Source organism: Benincasa hispida, chromosome 1, assembly GCF_027475165.1.
Source record: "Benincasa hispida cultivar pf3 chromosome 1, pf3_genome.v1.1, whole genome shotgun sequence".
NCBI lineage: Eukaryota > Viridiplantae > Streptophyta > Magnoliopsida > Cucurbitales > Cucurbitaceae > Benincasa > Benincasa hispida.
In genome coordinates this window covers 97,769,242-97,796,083 of record NC_143478.1, presented here as the reverse complement: position 1 = coordinate 97,796,083, position 26,842 = coordinate 97,769,242, and the positions used below count along the sequence as shown (strand labels likewise).

Sequence of the window (26,842 nt, the reverse complement as noted above, 5' to 3'; positions counted from 1 at the left end):
AAACAATATGCTTAAGCCTAGAAACTTCAATCAAGATTACTTTCTACAAAAAATAATCTATTCTCATACAACTTAAATGATAACTAATTTCTAGGTATCAAATTAAGAAACAAGGCATTAATCGATGTCATAATCAACTTTCACTACTAAAATCTAATTATTTTCATGAGAGATTAATAATGATGCAACAATAGAAAGCCAGTTAAACATTCACCCTAATATTTAATGAAGGTCAATCAATAAGAATTAAACACAATATCAATGAAAAGCATGGAGATTAACAATCATCCATGAAGGCACTAAAACTTAACCTAAATTCATAATTAACATCATCGACACCATAATACTAAAAAGTTTAGTCACTCGTAGCTCTCAGCCATATATTTGCATATATAATTTCAAGCATAAGCAGTAAAGGAAAAAAGGGAATTGAAGAAAAACTACTATCGAACCTCCATCTTCTTGAATCATCCAAGAATGCCTTGATCTTCACCTTGGAAACTTGAACGGCGCCCAAAAAATATCCCTTATACTTTCTACTATCTTTTGCAACAAAAACACACTTTAGAGCTCTGGAATTTCGTGTTTGAGGCTGCTAAAATACCCTGGAATTTATAGAAGAAAATTTTCAAAATTGTTGAATTTTTCAGAAAACGAAGCTTTGTGCCGTGGCGTTGTCCACTTGAAGGCCCCCTGGGCGCTTCTCCTTGCCGAAGCGCAATGCTACACCTCAATAAGGCATAGCAACGCTCCTATATAGCATCACGACACTCTTCAACATGCCCAAATTTGATACTCTCGGGTATTTGCATCGAGGGCAATGTCGGTCTAGCACCACGACGCTACCCTGTTTTGGGTATTTGATTTTTTTCTTCACTTTTTCTTGCAAAGTTGGCTCGATTTGGTTCTTTTGGCTTCCAATACCCTTTTTTGTTTTTGCTAATTCCCTGAAAATCACTTGCAAACACATTAAATCTAATAAAAATATCCCTAAATAAGAAGTAATCAAAGCACGTTTGGAGTGCTTTTCACCACCCTAAACTTAGAAATTTGTAAATCTCGAGCAAAGATAGAACAAAACAACAAGTGTACTAGTGATTCATGCTTCAAAGAATAATTAGAAACTTAAGTAGAAACATTCAAGCATGTCCTATTATTATAATCATTCAAGGTCAAATCTTAATTACCTTCCATGTGTGTATGTACAAGCCACATTCAATTCAAAACACAAGAACTGGAATTAGGTTTAAAAGAGCTTCTCTAATTTTCCCTCTACTTCAGCTCATGCACCAATCATCAAGCATCTATACATTTCAAGAGGGTAATATGTCCACTAAAGTGCCTTGATTCTCAATCACAAAGGACCTTAAACTTGCATTCTTTTACCTAGGAGCACTAGCTTTCACACATTCACCATAAGGACTCATACCTAGTCAATTCTCAGGTGTCCTAACTGCACAACAAAGGTAGCTCTTTTTATCCACACATTACGACTTTACAAGAATAATTTTTTTCACAAATTTTTCTTTTAATACTCATAATATTTTGTGAGTAAACTTATCCCAAAGGCATACATGTTCTTTTATTTCTCTTTAGTCTAATATTACAAACAATCATGCATATCAACTCTCTATCCGGTGGGACATTTCAAGGTGACAACCAAATATACTCAACTCAATTCTTCTTTCAGTTAAAGTTTCTAAATTAAAGTGACCATGTGCTTATGATATGGGAGACTCAAAGAGGGACATAAGTAGGTCATAACTGAAGATTATGCTATCCTATTCCACCATAAGTTATCCAACATGCATATTCAAGTTTCATCATTGATAATCAACATCAAAAGCAAACAGTAAGGAACTCTCATCATCTGCTCAGCTCTTCAATCGAAAAATTTTCTCCAAATTTTCAAATCAACAAATTAACATGCATATCATCGATAAATTCTAATTATCATGCATAACATGATAAGAAAACACATAAAAGTATGAATGGCACCTCCCACCCTAAACTTAGAAATATACATTGTCCTCAATGCATAAAAAGAATAAAACACAGAGATACAAGTCTGAGAGCATGTAGGACTCCAACAAACAGGCAAGTGGAAAGAGTACTTTTTGTGTTGGGCATAGATCCTAAAAAATTATGAGAGAAAATGAGTGACTTCATTATTTTTTTAAAAAAAACCAACTAACTATAATTAAATACTGAAAAAAAGAAAGCAATAAAACTTGAGTTGCCTCCCAAGAAACGTTTAGTTTAACGTCTTTAGCTAGACTGAATCACCTAGTCATTATTTGAAGACTAGGTTCTTTATCTTTCTTTCTTCATCATCACAATAGTGCTTGAACCTCTGACCATTGAATTTGAATGTGGATCCATCATCCTCTTATAGCTCCACTGCTCCATATGGGGAGACCTTTGTGATGACAAAAGGTCTTGACCATCGTGTTCTGAGCTTACCTGTAAACAACATCAAACGTGAGTTAAAAAGCAATACTCGTTGTCCAGGTAGGGACATCCTTGGAAGGATATATTTATCATGCCATGTAGTAGTGTGTTCTTTGTAGATCTTGACATTCTCATAAGCTTGAGCATGGAACTCTTCCAACTCATTGAGTTCCAAAAGTCTTTGCTTCTGAATCCATATTCAACTTCTTTATGGCCCAATAAGCTCTATGCTTAAGTTTTACAGGTAAGTGATAGGCCTTTCCAAACACCAATGTGTAGGGAGAAGTACCAATTGGAGTTTTGAAAGCTGTGCCACAAATCCACGATGCATCATTGAGCTTAAGGGTCCAATCCTTCTTGTTAGACTTGACTATCCTTTTAAGAATTTGCTTGATTTTTGTGTTAGATATCTCAGCAAGACTAATAGTTTGAGGATGGTATGTTGTGGCAATCTTATGTTTAACATTGTATTTATAATCTGAACTCAAAAAATTTATTGCAAAAGTGAGATCCCTCATCATTAATGATAGCTTGTGGAGTGCAAAAACGTGTAAATATATTTTTATACAAAAATTTTTAGACAATGTAAGCATCATTTGTCCTAGTAGCTACAGCCTCTACCCATTTAGACACATAATCAACTGCAACTAGGATATACAAATGACCATTAGAGGAAGGGGGAAAGTGCCCCATAAAGCCAATATCCTAGACATAAAAAAGCTCAACCTCTATGATAGGAGTTATGAGGAGCTTATGTTGCCTGAAAATATTACCAGTACATTGGCACCTATCACAAGATCCGACTTAAGTATAATAGTCTCTAAAAAAAGAGGGTCATTAAAAACCTGACTACAATACCTTTGATGTTGTTCTAATTGATCCAAAGTGACCTCCATAAGGTGAAGAAAAGATAAGCGTCAAGAATACTTATTACCTTTTCTTGGGGAACATACTTATGATAATGTTGTCTGCACACACTTTGAATCGAAGTGGATCTTCTCATAGGTAAGATTTAACATTGTGCAAGAACCTTTTCTTTTATTAGGAGTTTTAATTGGGTGGTAGATGGTTTCCTGCAAGAAAATTAATTATGTCAGCATACATGGTAAATTGTCTTGCACCTTATACAAGCTCTCATTAGGAAACTCCTCAACAATGGGAAAATTTGTTTTCTTCTCTTTATTCTCAAGTCCAGACAGGTGGTCTGCAACAACATTTTCATATTCTTTCTTATCTTTCACCTTGAAATCAAATTCCTGTAATAAGAAGACTCATCTTATCAATCTAGGTTTCACATCCTTATCAGCAAACAAGTATTTTTAAAGCTACGTGGTAAGTATGAACAATTACCTTAGAGCCAAATAGATATGATCTAAAATTTATCAAAAGCTACAACTAGCAATTCCTTTTCTGTGATAGTGTAATTATGTTAAGCATTATCCAAGGTCTTACTAGCATAATAAATTGCCCTAAACATGTTATCTCTATGTTGATCTAAGACAACACCTAATGCATAGTCACAAGCATCACATATAATCTCAAAAGACTAACTCCAACCAGGTACAATAATACCAGGAGCAAAAATCAATCTTTCTTTCAGATAATTAAAATTTAGTAGGCATGCATCATCCAACACAAATCTAACATTTTTTCTAACAAATTTCTCAAGAGTTTAGAAATCTTAGAAAAATCTTTAATAAATATCCTGTAAAACTCTACATGTCTTAAGAAACTTCTAACACCCTTCACACTGGTAGAAGATAGTAATTGTTCGATAGAAGAAATTTTTGTTCTGTACACCTCCAATCCCTTTTGAGACACTTTATGCTCAATACTATGCCATCCTTTACCAATGAAATAATATTTCCCCTAATTCAGAACAAGATTAGATTCTTGGCATATTTGCAACACAAGAATAAAGTTAACAAGACAAACATCAAAAGAGGAACCAAAAACAGAAAAATCATCCATGAAAACCTCTATGATTTCTTCAATAAGCCCGTGAAAAATATCCATCATGCATTTTTAAAAAGTAACAGGGGCATTGCATAACCTAAAAGGCATCCTTCTGAAAGCAAATATCCCATATGGACAAGTAAACGTAGTTTTTTCCTAATCCTCTAGAGCAATAGCAATATGATTGTACCCTGAATCGCCATCAAGAAAACAATAATGAGAATAGCCTACAAGCCTATCAAGCATTTGATCAATAAAAGGAAAAGGGAAATGATATTTTCTAGTGGCTTTGTTTAACTTTCTGTAATTAATACACACATGCCAAGATAGTTCTAATGGATATGAGTTCATCTTTCTCATTCTTAATTATAGTCATCCCCCTTTTCTTTGGTACTACACATACAATGCTCACCCAAGAACTGTCAGATATAGCACATATAATTCCTACATTCAAAAATTTGAGAACCTCTTTCTTAACTACTTCTTTCATAGCAAGGTTAAGCCCCATTTGGTATTCCACTGAAGGAGTAAAGGTATCTATCAAAATTCTGTGCATACAAACAAATGGACTAATGCCTTTAAGATTCCCAATAGACCACCATATAACGGACTTATGTTATCTCAAGACTCTCAATAACCTGTCTTCCTTACTTGAACTCAAATCAATAGATACAATAACAGGGGATGAAAAGATTCACACTACTACAAAATCTACATTACTTGACACTTGTAGTTTTTAATTACTTGACGTTTCTTTGGGGAAAAAAAAGGTCAAGTAATGACCTTTTAGAAAAGAAAATGTCAAGTAAAAGGGTTAAAAAAGCGGATAGACTGTTTCAGATATTTTCACGCGAACCATTACTTGACACGTTTTTCGTGTCAAGTAGAAGAAGCTCTTACTGACACGTTTTTCATGTCAAGTAACATATGAAAAATAATTTACTTATTATTTTAAACAAGTAAAAGGGTTAAGTGCCTTAGATTGAATCCCTCCACGCGAAACACTTCCCTCTCTTTCTTCTTCACGTTTAACCAACCCTAGCCGTCAGCCTTCACACAGAACGTCGCCGCCGCCAGCCCTCGCCTGCGCCACCTGAACATTCGAGCCCCTCTCTACCTTCCCTCACTCTTTCCCTTCCTCTTCACTCAACCTCACCACCAGGGAACATCTTAGTAGCCCACGAACAAAACAATGTCGACAAACTCGAACGGACGAACTTCTGCGAAAACAGAACAACACCGACGAACTCAAATAGATGGTGTGGTTTCTTCTTTTCAACGTTTCGGTAAGATTTTCTAGAAGTTTTGAGTTTCTTTCGAGATTTTCTATTTTCTAGCAGTTTTGAGTTTCTTTCGAGATTTTCCTTTTATATCTTCTTCTATTTCGTCTCTATTTTCTTCCGATTGTCGATTTTTCATCAGTCTTGAGTTTCTTTTGAGATTATGATGATATTCGTTGAGTTGAAATCAATATATTGTTAGAGAAATTTATAATCATTGTTCTCCTTTTTTTTTTTTTTTTTTTTAAAAATTTATGAACACTAAAGGAAGGATTGTGGTACTAGTGGTTGATTTTGAAATTAGGGGATTATATTGTTGTTTGGTTCTCAAGAAATAATTAGGGGAACATGTTAAAGAATTTCTATTTTATTTGTACCTATTGTGATTATTTTATAAGGAGAATGCAAGAAATTTTGGAAAAAACAGTACTGAAAATTTTATTTTATTCACTGTGTTGAAGGAAACCACTTTTACTCTAGATTATGGGAAATTTTACAAGAAAACAAAAGGATTTTCAGATATTACAAAGACTTGATTTCATCTTTCAAGACCAAATGAAAAGGTTAGAGAAAGTTGTCACGTACGGTGATTTATGATGAGAGATTTGCCTTGAGATGTCCGACTGTTTGCACCTTAATTTGAGGTAATTAGATTCTATTGTTTACCCTTGATTTGTGATAAGTTTTGAGGAATTTTGCTTGATTTCTGTAGGTTTTGTTGTTGAAAATGTGTTGAGACTTGTGCAGTGGGTGTCCACTCGGGCCTTACTAATGAATTTGAATGTAAAAAAATATGGAGGTTGATTTGATTTATTTATTTATGTTAACTTCATATAGTATATGTGTAATGGTTATCTTGAAATTATAGTAATTATAGCTTAGTTCATGAGTGACGTTTAATTGTTGAGATTATTGTTTCACTATGGCAACATGATAGCCATGAATTTAGAAAAGGAATTTGCAAGACTAGTTCAGTGTTCAAATTAATTATTAAGGTTGTTGTTAAGGTAAGAATATCTCTCCTAAACATTATTGTTGTTTGATTAAGATTATTGGCCTAAGTTTAATATTTACAACTATTTCTTGTTGTCTAGGAAATCTTGCAATTGTTTTAGGAGTACAATACATGGAATTCAAACCAGAATGATGGGTTCTCCTTAAAAGGTAATATTTTTTTAGACATTCTTCTTTAAATTCTAGTTTTTTCTAAAGTGTTAGATTAAAGTACGTGTTAAAGTACTCTGATTATCATATAGTTATGGTAGTATTTTCCAAGTGAATTTGTTGATAATTTGTTTATGGTTTTCATTAAGTTGTATGTATTTATAAGTTTTTTGGGTTTATGCTTATATATTTTTCCAAATGAAAATGGTTATTGTAAGTTTTTCTTTTTAGTTTGATAGACTTATTTGTTTGGATAGATAAATAGTTTTCTATTGAGTTATCTTTTCTTTTTTTTTCTTTTTTTAATTTTTTTTAGTTTTGATAAGTTGTTTACATTGAGTTGTTTAAGGTGTTTATTGAATAATTCATCTTCGTTCATGAGTTTCAGTACCATGTTGACTTCATTTTTTAAAATTAAGTTGAGTTGTTTTTGTTTAATTTTTATAAAATTTTTTTATGTCTATGCTTTTTCCAAGTGAATTTAGTTCTATTAATCTTTTTTCTTAATTTTGATAGACTTACTTGTTTAGGTTGATAACATTGTTTATAGTTTCCATTAAGTTTGTATGTGTCTATTTGTTTATAGCTTTTTTTTTTTTTTTTTTTTTTTTTTTTTTTTTTTTTTATGTTTAGGCATTTTACCAAATGAATTTGGGTTCTATTATTATTAGTCCTTTCTATTAGTTTTGATGAGCTTACTTGCTTAGGTTGATAAGTTTGTTTAAGCTCTTCATATCCTTAAGGACTTTGAATATATTTTCAAACTAGATTAATGTGTTTTAAAATTGTCCAAACATTTAGTTCAGATCATTGGACTAAGTTTAATCTCTACAACTATATTCTTATTGTCTAGGAAATCTTGCAATTGTTTTGAGAGTACAATAAATAAATGGAGTTCAATCTTTATAGAGGGATTATAACTGTATCAAGTCGCTTTCGCTTGAAAGTTGGGGAAAAGGTATATGCATTCTTCTATTTTAAGTTTTAGCATTTGCTTGATTTGTTAATAATCTTCTTCCTCTTTATTATATTTTCTCAAATCTCTCTCATCTTCCTTTGTTTTGCAACGAAAGGTAATTGTTCCTCCTAAGGCTGGATATGGTTAAAAGAGAATGAATGAAATTCCAGTAAGTTCTTAACTTTAAGTTGCAGATATTATTTAAGTTTCGAGTATGATATTTTTCCATTGCATAAAGTAAGCCAGTCATGTACATTTTTCCTTGTGCGTGACTTGTTGTCATTGTTATATCTTAACACTTATTTTTATATTTTGAAATTTAATGTTATCGCCATTTATTTTATTTTACAGGTTGACTTGCTTAAACATGACTTGCCTGACCTTTAGTTCTCGATCTTTAGACTTCAAAGCTCAATGTATAGATTAAATAATGTACTTTGTTGAGAGGTTACTTATTAAACAATTTGTCACTTTTGTATTTGTTGAAATTGAGTTTTGTATACAAAATCAATAGTTGAAATTTTATTTTGTGCATGTACATGTGAAAGAGAAATATTGTTGTAATTTGTGAGGAGTGTTCATATGAAAGGTCATAGTTGAACATATGGAATTTTTAGTGAATATATTGAGTTGATAGATCTTAAAAGTATAATGTTTATTTAGTTGATGTAATTGTATTGTTGGAATACAAGGAAGAAAATGAGAATATCAATTGGGGCATTTAATTTAAAATAAAAAGACATATACTTGACAAATAAAAAATGTCAAGAGTTATCAAATATGATACATAATCAATGTCAATAATTAATAAACTTGACATATCACTAATGTCAAATGTATTATCTTTCTTGACACGAAAATTGTATCAAGAAACATTCGTCTTGACGTTTTTTCAAAGTCAAGTTATCACATTATACTTGACAGTCGAATACTCGACGCTTTTATAAGCGTTAGGTATACCCTTTACTTGATATTGAAAAAACGTCACATAATCTAATTTCTGTAATAGTGTCACCCAAAATTGCATACTTAAGATGAGCAGTCAATCGTCTTAACTTTACAATAGGGTTCTCAATTTCATCCACAACAAGTGTAGAGACAAGAGGTAGGTTTATACATTGTTCTACATACTTGAATACTACCTAACCACTTAGCATACAAAGTAATATCATCAGGAAAAGTATCAGCATCATTAAAATCAAGATCTAATATGCCCTGTTCTAAAATCTATAGCAAGTGCCACCTCAACATGCTCAATAACATTTGGAATTGGGTCACTAGCTAGTTCTTAACTGAAGTTAGTAAGCCTACATCATTCCCAATGAGTAGGATATCGTTTACATATAATAGTAGGAAAACTACTGAATTGTTGATGATTTTCTTGTAGACACAAGGCTCATCAACGTTTTGGTCAAAGCCATAAGATTTGATCACAGTATCAAACCTTATGTTCCAAGATCGAGATGCCTGTTTCAATCCATAAATGGACTGATTCAGCTTGTAAACCTTTTGCTCTTGACCTTGGGCTATGAGTTCCTCGGGTTGCACCATATCAATGGTTTCCTCAAGATTTCCATTCAGAAAAGTAGTATTGACATCCATTTGCCATATCTCATAGTCATAATATGAGGCAATAGATAGGAGGATGCGGATAGACTTTAACATGGCAACAGACGAGAAAGTCTCCTCATAGTCAACTCCCTCTACCTGGGTATAACTTTTTGCCACAAGTCTAACCTTGAAGGTTTACACCTTCCCTTCAGCACCCTGTTTCTTCTTGTAGATCCATTTACAATATATAGGTTTAACCCCATCAGGTTGATTTACAAGATCCCAACCTGAGTTGAAGTACATAGACTCCATCTCGAGATCTATGGCTTTGACCCATTCATCTTTGTCAACATCCTCCATTTCCTTCTTGTAAAATAACGGATCCTCAACCTCGCCATCAGCTACCATAGTCAGGATTTTAGTTAAACCCATATAACGAATAGGTGAGTTCGCAACCCTCCCACTTTGAGGTGGATTTGACCTACTAGATGAACTCATATCAACAACTCTTATTATGGTAGTAGGCTATTCAATAACTTTTGTTGAAGTTTCAGTAGTTTCTTTGGAAAGCTCACTCAACACGATTTTGCTTCTAAGATTGCTCCCTTATATGATCCTCCTTAAGAAAAGTAGCGTTTGTTGATACAAACACTTTGTTTTCCTTAGGATCATAAAAGTGACCCCATCGTGTCGCTTTGGGGTTGCCTACAATAGGCATAGCCTCGAACGTGGTTCCAATTTCTTAGGATTAACCTTAAGCATATGTACTGGATAACCCCAAATGCGAAAGTGACGTAAACTAGCTTTATGCCCGTTCCATAACTCCAAATGTGTTCTGGCAACACTCTTGGAGGGAACACAATTCATGATGTAAGCTACAATCTCTACTGCAAAACCCCAAAATGAGTTCGGTAAGGAAGCACAACTCATCATCGATCGAACCATGTCCAACAAGATTCGATTTCTTCTTTCCGATACACTATTCTGCTGAGGTGTACCAGGTGCTGAGAGTTGAGAAACTATTTCATATTCTATCAAATAGTTCTGGAACTCAGAATCCAAAAACTCTCCATCTCGATCAGATCAAAGTGTTTAAATTGTTTTACTTAATGCATTTTCAACTTCAGCCTTGAACTCTTTGAACTTTTCAAAGGACTCAGACTTATGTTGCATTAAATAAACGTACCCATACCTCAAATAATCATCAGTAAAAATGATGAAGTATTCATAGCCTCCCCTAGCTCGCATATTCATCGGACCACAAAGGTCTGAATGCACTAACTCTAGAGGCTCTTTGGCCCTATAACCTTTTCCAGTAAAAGGTCTTTTAGTCATTTTGCCTTCAAGGCATGACTTGCACACAGGTAAAGAATTTTCTTCTAACTTATTTAGAAGTCCATTCTTCACTAACCTCTCAGTTCTATTGAGATTGATGTATCTTAAACGTAGGTGCCAAAGTTAGACATTTTCTTTAGGAGAAACTTTAAGTAGTTTGTTTTAAGTTACTACAATTTTAAACATCTCTATGTTATGGAGGGAATTGTTGCTAACGGCCTTAGCACATACAAATTTTTTCCCATTTGAGCTGAACATATATCAATACCATCTTTTGAAATAAACACTTTATTTACTGAAAAATTCAAGGTGTATTTACATTCAAGCAACAACTTTACAGAAATTAAGTTCCTCTTTAACCCGGGAACTACATACACATCATTCAGAATGATAAACCTATTTTGTAAAGTCAACCGGAGACCTCTCATTGCCATAGTTGAGATGACGTGCCCAATTCCAACTCGCATTGTCTTCTCACCAACCTCAAGCTACCGCCAGGAACTAATTCCCTGAAATGAAGAACAAACATGGTTAGTGGCCTCAGAGTCAATAATCTAGCCAGAATCATCATTCTCCACTAAACAAGTCTCTAAAACCAGTAAATCGTATTTATCTTGTATGGCCTTCTTCTTCTCAGCCAAATATCTTGGGCAATTCCGCTTCCAGTGCCTGTCTTAGTTGCAGTGGAAATATTTTCCCTTGTGAACCGACGTTAGTTGCCTACCTCGCGGAGCGGCAGGTTGTGGGTTAGCAGGCGCTTTCCCCATCCCCTTACTATCCTTCTTCTTCTCCACTTGCTGGTGCCAGAAGAAGAAGGTGCAGACTTAATTCCTGAGGTCGAACCTCGGCAAAACTTTTTGGAAGATGAAGCAACATTTGCCTCACTAACATTCTTCTCCTTACTTTTTAGTAAGGATTAAAATGTATGCAACTCATTCAGTAGAGTTGTAAGGTTATAGTCAAGCTTGTTCAGAACAACGTTGTTTATAAAATAAAGGAAGATTTTTGGTAACAACTCAAGAATTATGCTAACTCAGCTGGCCTTATCAATGCTCGACCCATTCATCTCCGCCATGTTGAAGTAGACCATCATGTTCAGAACAAGTTGATAAATAGATGTTCCCTCCTTCATTTTGAAGTTGAAGATAAACTTAAGAGTGTTGTGCCTGAGTGATGACATGCAGAAATGCATGTCATCTTAGGCCTTTTACTTAGAATTATGAAGGTTGTTAGGCAAAATATGCGTCGATCATGAAAGAAATTCATGAGAAAAAGAGTTTGCGTCGATCAGCATGATGAATCTCAGCTAACCCGTTACTTTGCGTTAATTATGCATTCAATGTTCTATTTTTGTAGCTAATGCAGGAAATGAACGCAAACGTGGAAACCGGACCACCGCATAGACGATCGCATGCGGAGAAACACTCCATCGCAAAGGCAAACGCATCGATCAATGCATGGATGTTGTGGTAATCAGCCGTATGCATCCATCGCATGGGAGTTACGCTCGTCAAGCGAATGTGGTCATCGTGTAGAGTTGCGATATTAAGCGAATGCGGTCATTGAATGATTGCGGCTACACGACAACGCAACTAATAGGATCAACACAAGGTAGGTGGAATGAACGTATCAACGCATCTACCTCGAGAAAATTCAAAGATGATGTTGACATTTCAGCTACCACGCCGTTAGTGGCAGAGGTTTAGAAAGGACGAACGCGCCGAATGTCAGACTCAGAGCAGTCCAATTAATGTTGTCGGCGACCCAAGCTCTATAAATAGAGGCCGAAGAGTTGAAATTCAATCATTCGAAGATTATCCCTCAACCGAGGATTTTTCTCGCGATCCAGACAAAATGCGTGAGAAGATGGTTGAGAGTTCTTCACCTCCTTCAACCATTCCGAGTGACGATCGAAGCCTTCGACCGGAGCTAGATCGAGAGAGTCAGCTCCTCCGCCCATCCATGGCACCACCGGCAGCCTTGACGCACATCCACTGGAAGCAAAGCTTTGCTTCCAGCCGATCATTTCTTTTTCCTTTCTTTTCCCTAAATTGTATTGTATGACATTTTGGAATTAAGGAATTAATACAATCTGTTTTCAATGCATTTCTCTGTTCCTTGGACTCCATCTCCATCTTCTTTGCTTAGCATCTTTACTTTCATTGCAGCACTTAGTGGAATTACTTGGGTATTGCATACTTAGTCATGTGGATTAGGAATATGAAGCATGTAGCAACCCACCGAGAGGTGTGCGTTGCGCAAGTGTGTGAGTAACCTTATTTTCTTAGTGTGAAGCTGCTGCAACGCCTGTCTATAGGCTAACGCATTGCTTGTCTATGAATGAAGTCAGCAACAATCAACTGCCCATGAGGGTAAGTGGTTGGACGCATTAAGCAAGGTATGCGTTGTTCACTAGGGATAGTAACAATCTTGCGTCAACCAAGTTCATGCGTTTGTCTTGTCTTATGTTGTGCCCAACACAACTTTAGAGCTACTTGAGAGAGAGTTTAAAGAAAGAACCTAATGACTCGAGAGAGCTAGGTTAGAATCTAGACTCGAGAGAGCGAGATTAGATCAGCATAAACAAAAGATAGGGACTTAGAGATAAGCTCTGTTTGTCAACACTGCATCGCATGCACCCTAGGAATAGGAATGATGATATGTGATCGCCTTGTTTGTGTATCATCGCATAGACAAGAATTAGAGGCTTATGTGTAGGCCTTATAGACACCTCTGCACATACATCACATGTGTTCTAGCATTAGAAGCCGTAGCATTCGCACCGAGAGGTGGTTTACTATTGTATGAGTGTTGCATGATCGCATTAGTTTGTGTTGACTAGGGTTGCCCTTGCGATCACTCTTAAGTTGCAATGAAAACATCTCCGCATTTTATCTATTTTCTCATACATTTATTTCATGTCAAGGTTTGTCGCATCTCTACCTTTCATGCATATTCTCATTGCATTATCTGTTAGATAGAAGTAGGAGTAGGATTAACTTAGCAACATCCCCTCCATTCTTTTATTTAAACCGCCGCATGCACATCACCGCAAACATATAGCTACAAGTCCCTGTGTTCGACCTCGGATTATCCGAGAAACTTGCGTCCATGTTATACTTGGTGTGAACACAAGAAAACTTGTGGCAGGATGCATGGTCATCGCATACATTCGTTAACGCATTTTTCATTCCAACGCATGACCATCGACGCATGACTATCAATGCATATCTTAGGAACATGCATCGCATACCACGTCCAAAGGAAGTTGGTTGTCGAGTAAAATTGACTTCCAATTTCCCGTCATCAAGTTTTTGGTGCCGTTGCCGAGGTGTGATGACATGCAGAAATGCATGTCATCTTAGGCCTTTTACTTAGAATTATAAAGGTTGTTAGGCAGAATATGCGTCGATCATGAAAGGAATTCACGAGAAAAAGAGTTTTCGTCGATCAGCATGATGAATCTCAGCTAACCCGTTACTTTGCGTTAATTATGCGTTCAATGCTCTATTTTTGTAGCTAATGCAGGAAATGAACGCAAACGTTGAAACCAGACCAACGCATAGACGACCGCATGCGGATAAACACTCCATCGCAAAGGCAAACGCATCGATCAATCTATGGATGTTGTGGTAATCAGCCGTATGCGTCCATCGCATGGGAGTTACGCTTGTCAAGCGAATGCGGTCATCGTGTAGAGTTGCGGTATTAAGCGAATGCTGCCGGCGACCCAAGCTCAGAGCAGTCCAATTAATGTTGTCGGCGATCAAAGCTCTTTAAATAGAGGCCGAAGAGCTGAAATTTAATCATCCGGAGATTATCCCTCAATCGAGGATTTTTCTCGCGATCCAGACAAAACGTGTGAGAAGATGACTGAGAGTTCTTCACCTCCTTCATCCATTCCGAGTGACGACCGGAGTCTTCAATCAGAGCTAGATCTCAAGAGAGTCAGCTTCTCCGTCCATCCATGGCACCACCGGCAGCCTTGATGCACATCCGCTGGAAGCAAAGCTTTGCTTCCAGCCGGTCATTTCTTTTTCCTACATTGTATTGTATGACATTTTGGAATTAAGGAATTAATACAATATGTTTTCAATGCATTTCTTTGTTCCTTCTCCATCTCCCTCTTCTTTGCTTAGCATCTTTACTTTCATTGCAGCACTTAGTAGGATTACTTGGGTATTGCATACTTAGTCATGTGGATTAGGAATATGAAGCATGTAGCAACCCACCGAAAGGTGTGCGTTGCGCGAGTGTGTGAGTAACCTTATTTGCTTAGTGTGAAGTTACTGCAACGCCTGTCTATAGGCTAATGCATTGCTTGTCTATGAGTGAAGTCAGCAACAATCAACTGCCCGGGAGGGTAAGTGGTTAGACGCATTAGGAAAGGTATGCATTGTTCACTAGGGATAGAAATAATCTTGCGTCAACCAAGTTCATGCGTTTGTCTTGTCTTATGTTGTGTCCAACACCCCTTTAGAGCTACTCGAGAGCGAGTCTAAAGAAAGAACCTAATGACTTGAGAGAGCGAGATTAGATCGGCATAAGCAAGAGATAGGGACTTAGAGATAAGCTTTATTTGTCAACACTGCATCACATGCACCCTAGGAATAGGAATGATGATATGTGGTCGCGTTGTTTGTGTATCATCGCATAGACAAGAATTAGAGGCTTATGTGTAGGCCCTATAGACACCTCTGCACATACATCACATGTGTTTTAGCATTAGAAGCCGTAGCATTCACACCGAGAGGTGGTTTACTATTGTATGAGTGTTGCATGATCGCATTAGTTTGCGTTGACTAGGGTTGCCCTTGCGGTCACTCTTAAGAGTTGCAATGAAATCATCTTCGCATTTTATCTATTTTCCCACACATTTATTTCATGTCAAGGTTTGTCGCATCTCTACTTTTCATGCATATTCTCAATGCGTTGTCTGTTAGATAGAAGTAGGAGTAGGATTAACTTAGCAACATCCCCTCCATTCTTTTATTCAAACTACCGCATGCACATCACCGCAAACATATAGCTATAAGTCCCTGTGTTCGACCTCGGATTACCCGAGAAACTTGCGTTGGAATTATACCTGGTTCCAACGCAAGAAAACTTGTGGCAGGACGCATGGTCATCGCATACATTTGTTAACGCAATTTTCATTCCAATGCATGACCATCGACGCATGAATATCAACGCATATCTTAGGAACATGCATCACATACCGCGTCCAAGGGAAGTTGGTTGTCGAGTAAAATTGACTTCCAATTTCCCGTCATCACTGAGCTGCGCGGATGGTTGTCCGAATATTCCCCTCAGGGACTTCATGATCTCACGTGCAGTGATCATGGGCTCATGCTTCTTGGCCAAAACGTCGTTAAGGCTGGCCAAGATGTACGCTCGGGCCTTCTCGTTCGCTCGTTTCCACTTCTCGTATGCCTCTTGAACATTTCAAGCGGCTTTGGGAGGTGGAATAGGAGGACAATCCTTCATAAGGACGAACCTCAGGTCATCGATGATTAGTATTGTGTTTATTGTATTTTTCTAACTAGCGTAGTTCTTGCCAGTCAGTTTATCAGCGGCTAAAAGTACAAGAATAGCGGTAGCCATAATAAGAAAGTTGCTGAAAAAAGAACAAACTTAATGAGTCTACTTGCATTACCGCTTTTAACACCAAATAAGTTTTAGCAAAATAGTTCTATTTGTATCCTAAGTGACATCTATTTTGTAATGATGCCCCAGTGAGGCAGGACAAAAGTCACCGTTGGGGTGAACAAGTGCCCCTTCACTGGAATGAGACAATCTCAACCATTAGACAGAAACAACTTCTTGTTACTGAATCTAACAGTCACCATTGTTCGTGCCAGAATTTGTTAACATTCTTAACAATTCCGTGTAAGTGTAACCCCTCATTTTAGGCCCTAGAGTCTTGCTCTAATGCGCTCACCGTAAGGAAAAATAGATTAGGACAAGAGACTAAAGCAACCCTATCCATTTCTGGAGATCAGATAAAAAGTTGTGCAAATACAACCATCCTTTAGGGGGACATTCCCAGGGTGCCTTAAGGCGATGCACGAAAACGTTATCCAACCTAATAAGAGAGACCGAGGGATATGTTGTCACACATCCCGCTCCCACTTACTATGAACATTCTCTCCATTCACCTTGGTATTGACCTACCCAAATGCGATCCTATAAGGGGACACTCTCGGGGTGCCTCGAGGCCGAGGTTAGATCTCATAGTGTGAACTTTTTAGGGAGAAACGTGTAGAGGTAAAGTGAAGTATCATATACCCTATGTACATCCCACTGAATGTTCTGCCTAGGGATTCATTAACTTAGAAAATCCAGCTACTGATTTTATCTAGGTGGATGTTTAATTTGCTAAAAAACAACACTTGCTTTTGATAATTAAACATGTTTGATTCAAGTCTTATTACACACTTTAGCAGACTTTCATCAAATTTGCATGCATGCAATAACTCTATCTAATTCACCTTTCTAGGTAGATTTCCAGGTAGGAGTGCGACGTTTCCATCAACTTAAGTACCCCAACCTAGCCAAAACCAACCTTAGCCAAAAGGTCTCTTATAGATAGATTTGGTACATATTCAATCTTTTATTAGTCAATTTAATCCTATTAAACCGAATTAAAAGATTAACCTTAGGTATCTAATCTTATTAGAACCGTGATCTTAGGTATATCTCAATCAAATTTTAAAACTCTTTTAAAACATGATTAAAGCCTAAGTTTGCATGCATGTCTTTTTTTATTGATTTTAATTCTAATTTCATTAATTATAACACTTATAAAAAATGAAACAACTAAAATTAACCACATTGCTAAGCTAGACATTCACAAGGTATTTATAACTTTTATAAATAAACCTAAGTGTCATGCTTCATGCAATGTCCATTCGTTACTAAATATAACTTTTATATTTACAAGTAATGAACTAAGCATGCATGTTAACATACACCCTTATACTATAACACTTATAATATAAAGATGATGCATGGATATACTTAATGCATGTATATATTATAAATCTTATATTATATGATACATGAGCGTACTTTAATGTAATTTAATCGTGCAAACTACTATATTATAACACTTATAATATAAAGATGATGCATGAATAAAATGCATAACCTATGGTGGGTTTTAAAACTATATGACATACATTATGACATATAATTAAACATACATCACATGTATATTAAATAAAAATTGATGGACCGGGATAATAGGCCTTAAAACCGGAAAGAAAAACTAACTATTACAAAAAATATTGAGTCAACCGGTTCAAATAGACAAACTGGGTCTTAAACCACCCGGGCAAAGCTTCGTCACTTGATCGTGTAGCATCTCCTTCAGATCGTTGAGTAATGCCTATCGAGTATAAATGATCGTGTAGCATGGATCGCGTGCCTTAGGATTATGCAATGAGCATGAAGGCCAGGTGATCGTGCAGCACACATCGATTAACGCATGCTATGCAATTGTGCAGACAACGACTATTCGATGAGCATGATTGTCTAAACGATCGAGAAGCAAGCGTCGAGTATCGTATACCAAGTGATCAAGTAGCTAGTGACTATGCGATGAGCATGCTAGCCTACATGATCATTTATCGCGTGCCATGCATCGAGTATCACATACTCAACGATCGTCTACCCCGAGCGTCTACGCGATCGACTAGCCAACGCAACACGATCGAGTAAACTCTTTACTCGATCGCATAACATTAGCTATGCGATCGTTTAGCAAATACTACATGATTGAGTAGAACTTTTCTACATGATCGCATAGCCAAATCTAAACGATTGTTTAGCTTGGGTCACACGATGCGACCAACGATTCACCTTCTTCCTCGAAGTGAACAACAACTCCTTGTGTCTGAAGCTTCATCATGAACGACTCAAATAAACAAAAACTTGAATAAAGACTCGATAGCAAGTTAATTATGCCAAAAAACGTTGGGGCCCTTACAAATTAACTTATGAAAAAGTAAAGAAAGCTTTAAACAGAGGCAATCATCCCGAAAACATCCATCAACAACTCCACAAACACATCTAACACTTAAATGCATTGCACAATTCATCAAAGACTGTAAATGAAATTCAATACAACAATGGAATTTGAAAAATCAGAACAACTTGGCTCTGATACCAATTGAAGGAACTCTAAAACTAGAGGACCAGTGAACAAAAGCGGATCGTTCCAAACTCCATTGTGAAAGAACATAAATATTTACAATCAAACAGAAACGATTATGCATTATAGACTATATTACAACATGCTTCTTAAATAAATACAAGGGATCGAGTGACAATACCTTTGAAGAACCCTTTCTTCACATATTTCCCTCAATCGTTCAGCAACTCAGCAAATAAGCACGAACGCAACGAGCAACTGGAAAATCCTCGATCACTAGCGAGTAAAACTCGATCCTCCATCCTCGAACATAACTCGACACCACCATAAGATTACCTTAGTATTCTCGGTGTGAGAATCCAAAAGTTGTGGGCTCTGTATGATTTTGGATAGATGGATGGAGGAATGGAAGAGGAAAAACGATCCGAGTAATGAACAGAAGTATCGTGTAGAAGATAGTCTATCGCATAGACTTGACCCTCGATCATTTAGACTCTCTAAGGCTATCGTGTAGTAAAACTTCTTTTACTCGATAAATCATCTGATTACATGTTGCGCGTGGAATCAATGATGAAAAACTATTTTTCATCTTTATCCCACAATTGCCATAAACGGTCTAAAAACCACCCACTAAGGTAGTTATTAGAGAAAAAGAAAATTAATTATCTCATAATTAATAATTAATAAATAAATATAATAAATAATTTATCATACTATATTTATGATCTATAATTTTAATATTGCATCATATGCAACATATAAATCATAATTCTGTTTCTCTTTTATGACATTTAATATAAATCATATTTATATTAACGTACGGTTTTTAGGGGGATCTGGTCGAAAGACCGGCCGGCGCCCACCCGACTAGAGGGACTGAGAAATTAATAGAGTACAAAACTTATCTTCAAGCTTTACCTTATTCTGATCGTTCAGAGGGCGATCGCGGAGTCAAAAGCTAGCGATCGCCAATTTTGTCATTCCTTCAATCCAATCTCACGGACTTGTTACATTTCGGGTCCTTTTTGAGTCCTCGTCTCCTTCGCCTACGACTGCTTAGAATGGTCATCCTATCGATTCAGAGGCATAGGTCTCTTGATGGAATATAACAATGCCCGAGCTCCAGCTTTGCTTGCGTTCTTCACCGGCGCTTGCCGGGGATGTTCCGATCTATATGACCTCTGGGCGGTACAAAGTCAACCTCTTCCGTAGAGGCAGGCAAGTAGTAACCTAACCTTTAATTGCTTCAAAGAATCATCCTCAAGAATTACAACATTGGCTTCTTGCTTATCAAAGGCTCCGGCCTCACCCCCCTTGCAACAGGTCTCGGATTTCTTGAGTAGGCGGGTGGACCTGAAGGCCGTTTAGGGCTTGAAACCCGGACTTTCCATAGGGGGCATTCCTCAAATAAAATAATAATGTATCAAATACATTAAAACAATTATATCATATATAATTGAATTAATTTAGTTATATCATATATAATCAAATTCCCTTTTGTTAATTTGAACATTTCAAACTAACCAAAAAACTGATTCTCAACTTGAATCTATTGAGCTACCAAGGGGACCTTATGACTTGTAGATTGAAGCTCCAACAGTACATGAATAACTGACTAAACTCTTTAATCACGATATCCACCATCCGTGACCGACAACTGCACTCTTCGCACTATAGATATATTTCTGTATCCATTGGATATAACCAGTCGACAATACGATGTCCCTTCACAAATTGCTCGTAACTACAGTTGGACCAATTTACCGTTTTGCCCCTATAGTTACAACTAACTCCTTAAGTACCATTGATTCCTCTAATGAATAATAGATCATAGTCTTACTATGACTAAATCCTTTTCGGGCCAAGAGAAGGTGTGGCGCCACATTGTTCAAGCCTTGGAATTAGCCCTTAAGGGAGTAATTTATCTACTTAACCCTACTTCGGGGAAGAAGTGAATTCCATCTTGTGTAGTTGAGTTCCTAGCTTCTCAATAAGATGAATCCCCAAAATGGTAGGCTTGTTGAATCGACGATCTGGCCATTCTCACCATACAAATCAAAGGACTGCCTTCATAGGCAGGAGTTCACAACTCACTCAGAATTAAGGTCATGTTACCCATGGTCATCCTAGTGAAATGAAAGTCTCAATTATGAATGACGTTATATAACGAGACTAAATATTTCATGGTCCGGTCTTATACAAGCTCCTTTGTATAGAGTATCTCCGCTCGCATGTCTAATACACGAATGATCAGGATCGGATCATTTGTAGTACTTTACAACATTTGTAACACCTATAAAGCGGGCCACACTCGTAGTGTCATTAGGATAAGGTATCCCTCCTTTATTCATATACTATAGATCATTAAGGTTAACACTTAAAGCATGATCCACTTGTGTGTCTCCACATACATGCTTAAGTTACAACGATAATCAGGGATCTTAGTTTATTGGTTTGTGGTTAATGCAACTAAAATATCTCACATTGCATAGACTGAAGTGTGTAAAATATCTCAAATTATAAATCACAAAATGTTTATTCATACAAGTGTTTACAAACTACAGGACCCTACGAGATTGAAGGCATCAACCCTAACAACTGCATAGCAGATGTTAGGTTTAGTACATAACATTACATACATTAGGCTACAACAGCCGATGCATAAGGGATCCGTCTCATCTCCTCAACTTCTTTAAGTGTCTTAGAACAATGTTCTTTAGAAAAAGTAACTTCATGCCTAAAAGGGAGCAAACCTTTCTTGGAGTTTTGCATCGAATACTTGATAAGCATCTTGTCAATATATGATGCTTGAGACAACGTCAGTGATTTGTTCTTTCAATCCCTAAAGATCTGATGCCTAGAATAAACTGCATATCTTCCAAATCTTTCATTTGGAATTGTGCCGCTGGTGTTTTTTGTCAGTCAGTAAACCTACATCATTCCCAATGAGTAGGATATTGTCTACGTACAATAGTAAGAAAGCTACTGACTCATCAATATTTTGACCAAAGCCATAAGATTTGATTATAATATCAAACCTTATATTCCAAGATCGAGAAGCTTGTTTCAATCCATAAATGGACCGATTAAAACTTGTAAACTTTTTGGTCTTGACCTTGGGTCATGAATCCCTCTGGTTGCTGCATATAGATGGCATTTTCAAGGTTGTCATTCAAAAAGTCAGTCATGACATCCATTTTCCAAATCTCATAGTCATATTATGTGACAATAAACAGGAGTATCCGGGTAGACTTGAACATGACAACAAACGAGAAAGTCTCTTCATAATCAACTCCCTCAATCTGGGTATAACTCTTTCCATTTACAACCTATTGGTTTCACCCCATCATGTTGATCTACAAGATCTCACACTAAATTGAAGTAAATAGACTCTATTTCGAGATCCATAACTTTGATCCATTCATCTAAATCCTCCATTACTTTCTCATAAAACGATGGATCATAAACATCGTCGTCAAATATGACGGTTAGGGTTTTTGTTAAACCCATATAACAAATAGGCGAGTTCAAAACCGTCCCACTATGTCGAGGCTCCCTCAACAATTGAGGTGAATGTGACCTACTAGATGAACCAACATCAACAATCTTGTTGACGTACTTGACTCTTCAACAACTCTTATTAAAAGTTTAGTAATTTCATTGGAAAGTTCATTCAATATTTTGTTGCATTGTTTGTGCTCCATAATGTGGTTTTCTTCTAAAAACGTAACATTTATCGACAGAAATACTTGAAACCAATTCCAAAGGTTTTTTATTGGTCCTGTGACCTTTTACAATAATTTTTTTTAGTTATTTTAAGGCATGACTCACGTAGTAGTAAAAAGCTTTCTTCTAAGTATTATTAATCCATTCTTAACCAACATCTCAATCCTATTGAGATTTATGTGACGTAATCTTATGTATCAAAATTAAACATTCTCCTTAAGAGAAATTACAATTCAGTATTTAAGAGATGTTGCTAACGACCTTAGCACATAAAAGTTATATTCGAGATATGCATAACAAATTTGTATACCATTATTTTAAATAGACACTTTATTTACATTCAAATTTGAATGGTTTTGTTCTAATAAGCATTTTACATATTTTCTAACAAAAGAAATAATTTATGTAAAAAAAGTAGTTCTCCCACTGCCTTAATCGAGACGACGTATTAAGTTCCAACACACATGGTCATCTCACCTGTCTCCAACTGCCACTAGAAATTAATTCCCCAAAATGAAGAACAAACATGATTAATAATGTTTGAATCTATTATCCATATTGAATCTCCTTCTCCACCAACCAGATTTTCAACATGAGTAAAACCATATTTACCTTGTTAGCCTTCTTTTTTGCCAAATATTTGGGACAATTCCTCTTCCAATGTCCCTCTTGATTGCAATGGAAGCAAGTTCCCTTTGCAACCTTGGCGTTCCCTTGGTCTCTTTTCTTCTTCTTCCACTTTTTGGTGTCGAAAGAAGAAGATGCAGACTTAATTCTAGAGGTCGAACCTCTGTAGTACTTCTTAGAGGATGAAGCAACATTTGCCTCACCCATGTTTTTTTGTTCCTCAACTTTCATCAATGATTGATAACTATGCAAATCATTGAGCAATCTGATTAGGTTGTAATCAATCCTGTTCATAACAGCATTGATACGGAACTGGAGGAAACTTTCAGGTAAAGTTTTCAGGATGAACCTAACTTGACTAGCTTCATCAATGATAGACCCATTCATTTCCGTCACTTTAAAAGTGAGCCATCATATTCAGAACATGTTCACGAACGGAAGCCCCTCTTGCATATGAGCATGATGGATGTATTTGATAGCGTTGTGCCTAAGCTAAATGGACGGTTGTCTAAACATGTCACACCCCGTTCCAGATTTCTCCTCTAACCTAGAACAACGCGTGAAGATGTTAAATATCACTTCTCTCTGTGACATCGAACATCTCAACTCTTAACATATTCTATACCCAACCCAAGATCAAATCCAAACTTCCAAACCAATTTTCAAAAATAGTTTACATCCATTAACATAGTTTAAGAACTCAACTTAGTTTAAATCACTGCACTGTTTAAAAAGATTTCCAGATCAATAATAAAGATTATTTTTAATAAACCTCCCATGACATGAAACTCACAAGTTTTAACTATCCTTGAATACTCTCAAATATATGCACAAACAATACAACAAATGTCTAACAACAGTAGTGGTGTTTGACTGCTCAACGGGCACCGAGAACTTGATCGCTACCTAAGGGAAAAACATAAAACAATGAAAGCATGAGCTAAATCCCAATGGGTGGTAATTATTATGAACATAAGCTTTCTCCTTCTAAAACATCAAAGAAAAATATTAAAATCATTCTATAAATCATTGACAAAGTATAAAAGATTCGGTAACATCTCAACACGTGTTAGTAAAACAGCGACACAATCATATCTCATAGAAAACACATTATAAAAATATGAGGAAGCATTATTGCAAGTGCAACACCTTGGAACTGAACCATTTCAAAACTTGTCATACATCTTATGATTTTAATATTTGTTTTCCTACGTTTTACCACATTCACTAATTTATGGAAGAACCTCATAACTCCATTGTTAACCTACATAAACGTGTATTTCTTACAAGTCTCCTTTCGATACTAAGTGCAAGAATTCCCTAACTTTCCATTGAGCCAAAATAAGTATGACATATGATCCCACTTTCCAGTCTCCACTATTTGGTATAGATATAATGAAAACCCATCGAAAACAATTTTGGAAATAGAACCATGCATATGTATGTATATAAGCAATATATGTAAACATGTATTTCAAAGTTCCCAATAATCTTCAAGCATATATCATATATGCGTCTGTTCACTTATGATTCTCAAACCTAAGCCCAACAAAATTGAATCTTCTAATGCAAGAACAATTCAACTTCTACTGATCTTAACAAATCACAATTTTATCCTTAAAGGTGCCATAAGGTATACTTCTTCCATAATTAATAACATTGGCCTTTCTAAGTCAAGTCTTACATATTGATCCCATTTCACAGCAGTCTTCGAGAACAAGATCTTTCATCGCAGAAAAATTGATGGGTCTATTCAACTTAAGTACCTACCATCCACCGTCAATTATTTCCTATTCTAAGTGAAGCAAGCATCCAATATAAACCTTGCAAGCCAATGGCTTGGCATCGTTCAAAGCAACTCAACCATCATTAGCAAGATTGAAATCTAAGAAACTAAACGAGCAAAGGGGGAAGAAAAAGATGGTAAACTTCTTCACATCTCCCAAGCATTCTAAATGTCATGGGAATAATATTCTATCTCTGCCCTACTGATGAACTGACAATCACACAACAAAATAAAAAGGTTGAATAAATCTAAACAGAACAATTAATACGATAACTATTGGCCAGTCAACTTTCAGAGCACCAATGTCAAGAAGTACAGGATAGGATTCAAAGAAAGACATTGCAACTGCAGCTCTGCTGAGTGGAATAAAATGTTTTCAAGGAAAAGGAGAGGAAGGGGGAAGGGGGTAGCGACTGTGAGAAGCAATCTCAACATGATAAAAGCAAAAGTTAAATCGTGTGAAATCCTAAACCAGAACAAGTAAATTGTATAGAGCATGAGAGGCACTGCAAATGAAAGCGATCAAGATAGAACATATTTGTTCGACATAATTCAATCAACCCTCATCAACCTATCGCTGCAGCAGGCAAATACCAAAGATTTCAACAGCTATTTCATATCAGTAATAAGAAAAACAATTCAAGAAAAGTCATCTTCAGTAGAAAATTAATAAAAGGAAAACGAAAATTGAAGATAAAAACTCGACAAGATTAGTAAGTTCAAATGAAAAAGCAGACGAGAGACTAACTGCCCATGATTATAACAACAACACGGCTGCTAAAATTGATATGAGCTCAGAAAAATAACACGAAATTAACGGAAGAAAGCTTCGAAAATACCTGGAAACGTAGCCTCTCAAAACTCCGCTAGTGACGATTAGGGCTGGGAGAGACGGGAAAGGAAAAAATGAATCGGCGGGAAGGGAAAGAGGATGTATTTATAGGGCCCTTGAGATATTGTGGGAAATTGGTTTCTTCTTCTTCATTTTTTTTTTCGTTGCTAAAAATAAAATATACGAAATACTCTGGTTTATTACAAAAGCTAAATTTAAAATATAATAATAATAATTAAAAAAAAAACATAAACTTCCTATTTTGTGTAAAAAAACGCTCCTAAATTTTCAAAACACACTTTTAAATGGAATTTTTTAGCATTTTATTTAAAAAATACAAGTAAAATTTAGCTAAGATAAGTTACTTGGTCTCGTGAGCTACAATGAATTTGTATTTTGTGGTAGAGATCACCGACAAAATAATGAAAATAACACACCGACAAAATAATGAAAATAACACATGTGATATTTATCACAGACAGTCTAATTTTTAAGTTAGTTTTCAATCCAAGATCACAATAAATTGTTTAGAAAATAAGATAAACTTAGGTGATATAAAATTCTCATGCCCTATATATAGTGTAGTTAAACATATTAGATGCAAAATTGAAAATTCAACGTCCTATTTCATTTTTAAGATTAAGATGGTTCGAACACACAAACTTAAAATTTTATGTCTAAAGCTAAGTCATTTACTCTAAATAAAAACAAAAACCTGTGTGTCAATTTATTGTTTAAATATGTGCCAAATATTATCCTTTAATCTTTCGTATGTCCACTAAATTTTGGATAACCTTTTTGTGTCCATGTCAATTTGTGTCAATGTTACTCTTTAATCTTTTCAACTTTCTCCACAATATTGAATTTCATCTATTATATTTTTATTTAATATTTTTCTTATCAATTGGGCACAATTTAATTGATTAAAACATACATTCTCGACTAATATATTATGGTTCAGATTTTCACTCTACATATCATGTAGAACTAATAAACCTTTTTAATATACTATACCATAGTT

General features: G+C 35.9%; 1 long non-coding RNA gene across 5 annotated transcripts; it reads right to left on the bottom strand.

Moving 5' to 3' along the window:
• Nucleotides 1-196: 196 nt before the first annotated feature.
• Nucleotides 197-25,987, bottom strand: LOC120081434 (uncharacterized). 5 transcript variants are annotated; one of them, XR_016527382.1, is made up of 5 exons: nucleotides 25,829-25,987; nucleotides 19,032-24,109; nucleotides 11,117-11,204; nucleotides 3,386-3,524; nucleotides 197-2,463 (listed from the first exon to the last, which is right to left on the bottom strand). It is a non-coding gene; the product is annotated as an uncharacterized LOC120081434 (long non-coding RNA). The 5 variants fall into 5 exon arrangements; XR_016527384.1 differs by lacking the exon at nucleotides 11,117-11,204 and having other exon boundaries at nucleotides 197-947; nucleotides 2,287-2,463; nucleotides 3,386-3,707; XR_016527383.1 differs by lacking the exon at nucleotides 11,117-11,204 and adding an exon at nucleotides 3,693-3,707.
• Between the last annotated feature and the right edge of the window lie 855 nt (nucleotides 25,988-26,842).